The sequence below is a fragment of the Triturus cristatus genome, chromosome 7 (genome assembly GCF_964204655.1).
Source record: "Triturus cristatus chromosome 7, aTriCri1.1, whole genome shotgun sequence".
NCBI lineage: Eukaryota > Metazoa > Chordata > Amphibia > Caudata > Salamandridae > Triturus > Triturus cristatus.
The window spans coordinates 923,031,354-923,040,763 of NC_140590.1; positions in this window are offsets into that span (position 1 = coordinate 923,031,354).

Here is a 9,410-nt window from a genome sequence, read left to right on the forward strand (position 1 = left end):
TGTCGGCAATTAAGGCGCGTGCTAAGGCAAGCCCGTCCACGGCCGGCCGAGGCCATGGACCAGAGCCCCTACTCAGTTTGTTTCACATCCTCGCCTCACGTATTCCCCTCAGGCCCTTCTCAGATTCCGACCTACCCCAGTCGCTTGCTGCCAAGTTCTTGTACCAGACACAGGCATTAGGCATTGCAGTAATTGCCTATTCACCATTACTGCCTCTTATTTTGGGGCTGGGCCTCACTTTCCCTCTGGCATAGAGACCTCCCATATTTCAGTATGCGATCAGACCATTGTTTATCCATCTAAGGAATTTCGCTATTTTAGTCTTAATTGTCGCTCTCTTCCGAAACATCAATTGCATTTATTTCACTTCCTCTTTGAGATGGATTCTGATGTGGTTTTTATAACAGAAACCTGGCTTCATGCTGGATCCATGCCTGATGTGATTGCTGCGCTTCTTAAGAACTTTGCGCTGCTAGCTATCAACGGATCACAGAAAACTGGCGGTGGGACTGCAATCATTTTTTAAAAAAAAATACAATTGTAAAATTGAGGCACTTACAATTCCTAATTGCGAAGCTTTGCTTTTCTCTATTCCTTTCTCCCCAAATTTACCCTCTCTGGTGGTCTTGTCTATTACCCCCCGGGGTCATCTAGTATTTAGGGCTCTATATTTGCCGAATCATTAACCCCCCATATTCTCTGGGTGGCTAACTTCTCAGTGGTTGGTGATCTAAATTTTCATCTTGACAATCCTAATAACAAAGCAGCTTTAACTCTTATGGATGATCTGATGATCCTGAACCTTCCACTTATTAATTCCTTACCCACACATTCAGCAGCGCATCTCTTGGACCCTATTTGTTCTAATCTCCCTTCCTTGTCCACCGCACCTTCTATTCGACTTGGTTGGTCAGATCACTTTGCTATCCCTTTCTCCATTATGTCTTCTCAGGTCCCTTTGTTTCGACCTTCCGTCTTGTCAAAAAAGAGGAACTGGTCTAAACTCGATATGAAGGCACTCAATAAGCAGCTTTCTAACGCAATGCCTACCAGTACTTCTCAACTGGACTCTGATCAACTTTAAGTGCATCAATGGCTTTTGGAGGCTCTTTACCCCACTCTTCCTCTCTCTGCCATACTTCAACCCAGAATGTTTCCCACTGCCCTGTGGTTCTCCGACTCCCTTAGACTCGACAAAAACCCAGGAAAGTCTTGGAAAGACAGTGGAGAAAGCATTATGCTCCTCAGGCTAAGACTGACGGTTTGGACGTACTGAAAAAATATGATGCTCTATGCAGATCAACACAGGCTTCCTTTCATACGGACAAGATTATGACTGCCCAAAACTGTCAGAAAACTTTATTTAAAGTTGTGACTGAACTTTTCGCATCAAGCACGTTTCTGCCATCCCTTTCACTGTAGCTACTTCAATGTAACAAACTTGCACTGTTCTTCCATAATAAAGTTGTTTCTATCCATCGCCAGCTTATTTCTGATTCCTCCCTTCAAGACAACCTCATCTTTCCTAACCCGCAACTATCTGATCTGGGCAATATCGCTCCCAAAGTTCTCTCATCGGTAGAGCCTGGTCAAATTGAGGCCTGGCTCCCACTTGATTTGACCTTCCTTCAATGTTTACTGGGAACTATTAAATTCAGCACCCCACTTGATCCGCTCCCTCCATCTAAGCTCAGACTTTTAGATGAGTCTGCCCGTGGTGTGATTCTCAATCTTCTCAATTCCTCTTTAAATTATGGGCAAGTACCTCGAATTGGAAACAGGCACTTGAGATCCCTCTACTGAACAAGACCAGCTTCAACCCCCTCTGTTGGTCAAATTACCGCCTCATATCTCTCCTTTCAACACTTTCCAAAATATTGGAAAGACACATCAATTCTCAACTCTTCGCACACATGACATTGCACAAATTATTCCGTCCTTCGCAGTCGGGTTTTCGTCCTGGTCATAGCACCGCAACAGCTCGGCTTGGGGTGACGGAGGATCTCAGGCAGCAGCTTGTTAGGGGTGGAATGGCAGCGCTCATCCTGTTGTATTTGAGCACTGCCTTCGACACAGTCGATAATTCCATCCTGGTGGATCGCCTTAAAGCCGCAGGCACTGTAGGTGTGTCTTTGCAGTGGCTGACCTCTTTTTTAGAGGATCGCTCCTTTCAGGTCTTTTCACTTCCAACTAATTCAAACTCAGTAGCCTTAACATCAGGAGTACCGCAGGGCTCGATTCTGAGTCCTCTGCTTTTTAACCTTTATGTTCGCCCCCTGGCTGACATCGCAGAAAAATCTGGTTTGACCATCTTCTCTTACGCAGATGATACTCAGATAATTTTCTCTCTTTCATCTGATCAACATCAGGACCCTCACTACTCCAGCTTGGACTACGTAACATTTCCTTATGGATGTCAAGCAATGCCTTAAAGTTGAATGGCTCTAAGACTGAGGTCCTTGTCCTGGGGAACAATCCCAAACTTTGGGGAGCTAGTCATTGGCCCGTCTCCTTGGGACCTTTACCTGTTCTGGTCACTAAGGTTAAGAACTTGGGTTTTACCGTTGATGGTAAGCTTTCTCTTGATGCCCAAGTGTCTGGAGTGACCGCAGCTTGCTTTGCGGTTCTTAAGTGGTTAAAAACAATCCTCAGGGTAATTCCTCCTGCTGCCCAAAGAACCATACTGCAAGCTTTGGTGATCTCCAGACTTGACTATGACAATGTACTTTACTTGGGCACGGACAAGGCTTCTGTTCGCCATCTTCAACTCATTCAAAATGCAGCCGCCTACCTGCTTTTTCGGTTGCCCCGCCACGTCTCTGTCTCTTCTCTGCTCCATCAACGCCACTGGCTTAGGGTTACCAAACATATTGATACCTGCTATATGTTTTGAGTTCAGCATGGCTTGGCACCCTCTTACATTCAAAGACTTGTCCAGCCTTACCTACCCCCCGCCAATTGAGATCCGCCAGCCTGTCTCTTTTTTCAGTTCCTAGAGTACGGAGACCCGTATGGGAGGTCGCTCGTACACCTACCTTGGACCTAAATAGTGGAATTCTCTTCCTCTGGAACTGAGGATCTGTCAGTCCCTTTTAACCTTTCGTAAAAAGCTAAAAACCCTCCTTTATAATCAGGTCTAACTCCCTTTACCAATCCTGCTGCAACCTCACTCATTTTGCTCAGCGCCGGGAAACCCTGTTGGGTAGCTGTGCACTTTATAAATCCTTAAAATAAATAAATACATAAATACATTCAAAACATCAACGTCAAAACATTAAAAAAAAGAAAAGAAAACTCTCCTTGTGGCACGTCCACGCTCCTGTCCAGTGTCCTTCACTCCACCAGCGCAGGCCCCAAACAACTCCCATAACCAATCCTGGTGCTGCTCCCATGTAGTATGAGAGCAGCACCAGTATTGGATGAAGCAGGCTCTCTCAGCACTCCAAAGAGCACTGGAGGCCTTTCTTCCGTCTCAATCCAGCTGTTCAAGACAGCTGGGTTGAGAGGTTTAAAGTGTGCATGTCTGGCTGGCCGTTGCAAGGCAGTCGGGCAAAAGGGACATGCGCACTTTAAACATATGTGCCCTGGCTATGACTTCTTTTTGCTGCTGCCAGTCAGCAGTTGCCCCCACCCCATTCTGTGGCTGGGCTCGAGACAGAATTATTGAAAAATAAAATGGCAATACAGTTAATGTATTACCATTTTTTTTCACCTCCGGCTTAATGGAGGAGCCACACCTCTGCATGGCCATGGATTTTGCATTGTTTCAGTTACTAAGGTGACAATTGTATGTGTTTGGGCTCATTTTGGGCTGATTCACTAATCCATTGGCAATTTCTTAAATACCCTTCTGGATTGCACACTTTTCTTGATTATATATATCCAGGCCTAGTCTACTGCAAACAAAATTGAGGGTAGGGAAAGAGCCAAAATCATATACATGTGTTGTGAGATGGGAGGCACATGTTGATGAGCCTGAATTCGAAATAGCAGGGAGGTTATTTATTGGTGCTGGATGTGTTGTTCCTACAAAGTTGTGTTTTGAGCTCTTTTCTGCGGTGCACCATTGAAGGAAAGAGCTAATGTTTCTAGCGATATTGTTTGATATCCTGAATGCACAGCTTGAGAAAGCTGGTCTTGTGGCAGGTTTAGTTGTTCCATGTGATTTGAAGTCTGATGAGGTTGTGGACTCTTCTGATGTATTGGAGTCAGCAAATGGTTACTGTTACAAAGATGAAGAGGACGCAGATTCAGGTAAGAACTCTTTATTCCACCTCCACAGTTCACATCCAGCAGCTGCTCTGCCAGAGAAGCTTCTCTCACCAACATTCTAAGGTAGCCTCTCAGCCAACAGTAGGAGTGTACCAACAGGGGAAGAAGGAGGAGGGGGGAGAGAAGAAGGAGAAGGCAGGAAGGTTCCAAAGGAAGTAAAGTGTATTAGAAGGTAAAAAGGACAGTACAGTAAAAGGAAACGTAATTATGACACATCTTCCCCCTATAACAGTTACCTTTTCTGCCAGGAAGAGTGATCACTTGGATGTTACTGCCTCGTCTTGAAAATGATACATATGCTTTTCAAACTCCAACACACCCTGGATTCTATCATTTAAAAACAATCGCATTCCTTGAAACTTAAGGCGCAGGTGGAGAGCTGCAGTTGGTGTGTGCTGATGGAGTGAGTGTGCGTGTTTCCCCTGTGACATAATAGGCATCGCAAAGTGTATCGCAGCTGCATATACAGGAAAATCCATCCTCCCGCGAAATACTTTCGGCGGTTCCATCCGAGTAGGTGTCTTGTAAACACCTGCACAGATATAATCACCCGCGGAAAAAGGAGAGACCACTCCACGGACACAACCGGAATTCAATTTAAAATGGCGAACGCGATCCATACTTTTTTGTAGCTCCTAAACACATCGCACGGTAGAGTACGTCATGCGGCACGCTGCCCGACAGAAACACTTACTATGCCTACGTCTCTGAAAGGGGACAGGAGGTTTTTCGCCGCGGTGTGCATTAATTCTTATCAGGAAGCTGTGACTGCTGATTGATGTCATTTTCTTTTCGGAAAGGCAAGCAGATTTATCATGGCAACTCTAATTACTCATCTAGTTCAAGGATGGAAAATCAATTGTATCTACAGGTATTGTAACATGAGATAACTTGTATTTAACAAGGCTCTTGCAATTTTTACTATGACAGACTAGCAGGTATTGCACGCCCAGAAAACCATGCTGGGAACCTTAATGGAAAGGCTGCATGGCTGCATGGCTGTGAGACTGGGCAGATGGCTTGGCAGAAGTAGTGGGTCACATACTATATTTTAACATTACAAATGCGCCTCCTATGTGAAAATGTATAACAGCTTTCATGAGATATTTTCTTGAACACCATGCAATTTAAAATATGCATATGCATTAGAAGTACATTGAATGATTAAAGCAATGATGACATTGTGGCCGACTATGCTCCGGCGTTCATAAACTTTATTTAAAGTATCACTGCTTATTGTCCTGAACTTAGGCGAGAGGAAATAGCAAGTATTTAAAAATATTTAAAATAAAAATAAAAAAAGGATCAGGATCATGAGCTACTTATGGCAAACCCGGGTTCAAGCGGATTGGCCAGTTATGGGAGCTGCTGTGAAACATGGATCTGATGAGACTGTGCTTCACAGAGGTACAGGGGAGGTGTAATATGTACCTATAATGCAGTACGTAACTAATAGGTTAAGGATGTGCAATGAATGGTGTATTTAGTTTTCACTCAACGTATTTTTACTTTCTGAAGTATTACTATGTTGATAGTTCTTATGCACATGGTTACATTACATAAGTAACAGGACATAAATTCTAAATCATTATGCGAATGAGTTTATGTGCCCTGATTTGTGAGGGCGGTGGGGTTCAGGGCTTGGCTTCGTTATCTCACAGGCAGATAGATGCAAGAGGTTCTCGGATTGGTTTGTTTGATTTTAAACACACCTCTTCAGCTTGAGCATTACTCAGTGACGGGGGAGATTCACTTGACAGTTTTCATATTCGCTGCAAAATTTGCAGTTTCCATTTGATGCTTGAGAAATTTGCTGCCTGTTACCCCTAAAATTACTCGAGTTTCCAGAACATACCTGTGGATACCTCCATAAACTAGAAGGGCCAGAAGCCCCCCCCCCCACCTTGTCAATAGGCGTCTCCATCTGCAACCAAAGCGTTGACCACTGTCTCACATCACAAATAACAACATTGTTTAGCTTCCTAAGTCTATGAGTCATGAGGTGTGACTCATTGCCTCCTTTCCTAGGGTTTTGTGTCTGTTATATTATGATGATGCATGCAGAGTTCCTGTGGGGAATATTAATTACTAATTTATTACATATTTCATCAAGACACAGCAGGATTCCAAACAGCCCAACATCATATCTCTACATAAAAGGTACAACACTAAGATCATCCTTCCAACTGGGATGGTAATCACAATTCAGGCTCAATTAGGAGTTTGCACCCAAATATGGGCCACAACTTGTGCCATAATACTGCACTCTTTCCATGCATGAATTTCACAATTAAAATCTGGTAGAATTGGTGCAGGAGAAAAAATACGAATATTTCAAATTTTGCAGCTCTGAGCAGGGAAAACCATGTGATATTGTGGTATTTATGTGTTAACACCCATTTTGAGGTGGGGAGCACATAATCGGGAGGTCTGGGCAATACCGTATCATGACATTTTGCATTTTGGTTATTGCTGCCCCATTTGTAAAGCGATTCATAACTAGGCCCTTTGTCATCAAGGCTCAAGATTTCATCACCTGGGTCTAACTATAACCCATTTCCTCATGGAAAAACAGGGAGACAGTTTCAGATCTGAGGAAACCAGAAGTCACCGAAATACGGTATCAGTCTTCCAAGCTCCTGAGTGCTTCTTTGCCTAAATTTAATTGTAGGTATCTTCACGCTGCAAGCCATGACCTGCAACATGCCGCAGATACACATTGGACTGTATTTACCCTTCTGGGCACTTTAGGTTTCCACAGCTGTGCAGATACAGTCACTTTTAGGCTACCTAGTATTGTTAGTGTTAAATGTATGTCAGCACACATTGTGATAAGTAAAGCAAAGATACAGAAAGGGGATTTGAGACACCCCATTCTGTCATTGTTTATTTGTGTCAGCTTTCCTCAGCAACAGCTTAAAGAAAAGTCAATCACATTTTGGATCATTCCAGAGGTATATTTCCTCTCAGTGTAATGGAAAAATACATGGGATTTACATTACAATGTATTATCACTAAAGTGTCCATGTACTGCAACAAACACAATGGATGCACATTGTTCCTGGGACCAGTAGCATTTGGCTCTCCTGGGATGCGGTGTTTTGCAGCCTGTAGCTCCATCAGTTAGGGTACAGCTCTAGTTCTTCCTTTGATGGTTGCCTGCTGATGGGACCAGAAGCACATTGTTGTCACCAAGGCAAGGACGGGTGTTCCCAGGGACACAGGTTCCCTGTCCCCTTTGGGAACAGCAGCAGCTCATGATGGAAGAGCGAGATGAGACACCATTGGGGCAAATAGCAGAGTCCAGGTTTGGATTACAGTTTGGGAGTTCACACATCATTGCTATTGGGGAGGTCATATATTACTCAGAATACCTAGGAGTTCCAACCATGGCTACTGGGCAGCTACATTACAGTTCATAGCACCAAGCAGGTAGCCTCCATATCATGGTTATAATTATTATTATAACATCTTGTAAAGTTCTCAGCTACCCAAAAAGGGATTCCTGGTGCTAGGTAGAGGTAGGGTAGACAAGGCCGTTAGTCTTGAACATCCAGGTCTTCAGGTTCTTACGGAACATGGTCAGTAAGGTGCCACTTGTCGAGGATTCAGGAAGGTCATACCATGACTTTGAGCCCATGTATGCAAAGGATGGGTCTCCCATACAAGTCAATCGGATTCTAGGCACTGTGCATAGGGCCCGGTTGAGTGACTGCAGCACGCGCATGGGTTGTAAGGCTCCACCAAATCTTGAATATATTGTGGGCCTATCCTTGTGCATGTAGCACAAGTCTTTAGACTATATTCTTTTTTCCAGAGCGAGCCAATGAAGCTCACAAAGGAGGTTTTATACAGAAGCAGGTTTCGGGAGGCGATATAAGAGTCTGGCCACAGAGTTCTGAACTACTTGTAGCTATCCGATGGATGCCTTACAGTACATCACTGTAGTCTATTCTTGAAAGTATTTGAAGCCTGGATCACTGTCCTTTGGGCTGACTGTGGAGTCGTCCAAATGTTTTTTTTTTACCCACTTCAATTCTACAAAGCAGGTGGAGGTCCCATAATCACCTAAGGTTTCATAGAGAGACTCTCGTCCAACCAGAAGCCAAGGTTCTTTACCTTGGGAGACAGTTCGGGGAGGACCCTAAGGGACTCATGCCATTGCTGTGAACCCCACAGCCGAGGGTTCCTACCTAAGACCATTACCTTGGTCTTATTGCCATTGAGTTTGAGTGAACTGCTATTCATCCAGGTAGAGATCTGACTCAAACACAAGTTTAGAGCCCAGGTGTTGTGTCCCTGTGCAGATGACAAGGAAAAAATAATTTGCACGCCATTTCCATAATTGAACAGGGTTAGGCTGCGGCTTTCCACCACATCCGCCAGTGGGCATACGTAGGCATTGAATAGCAGCAGGCTTCGGTCTGAGATGTAGGGGCCTCCAGAGGTGAGACCACATGGCTGTGACCTAGCACTGGCAGAGGAAACCTGGAATGTGTGATCTTTCATGAAAAAGGTCATCCAGGCTAAATCTGTTCTGTCGAGACCCAGTGTCAACATTCTTTCTAAGAGTGTAATGGGACACAGTGTCGAAGTCCGCGCTAAGATCTAATAGTCAGTCAGTCAGTCAAAATTACTTTATTTGGTTATTATTAAAAACCATAAAAGTATTTTAAAAATACTCATCGACATTACAAGATTAAAAAGAATTATTACATAAATTCATCCATAAATATAACATCGCCACAATTCCTAATATGCAAATATCACTATAAAATGCAGACAATATAAAAACATTTTATGTGCAATAGGGCAAAAAATACATAACAGAATCCGGACACATAAACCTGTTTCCGTTGCTACTTCCTTTTTTTCCTTGCTCTAACTGCTGCTACTAAAAAGCTAGTAATACTGAAAGTTTCCCAAGGATTGCTCAGCAATTGCAGGTATAAAAGAGCTGGTCTTGCCTGCAAAAAACCTTTATTTTTTAAAACCCGAAGGATATAACGCCTGCGAATACGTAAATAAAAGTTGCAGAATAAGACAAAAGGCATAGTATCCTGCCTCGAAAAACAATCACATGAGCAAGGACCCAGGTCTTCGCTCTTGGCCCAGCCTAAAGGATCAGCCAGAATTTT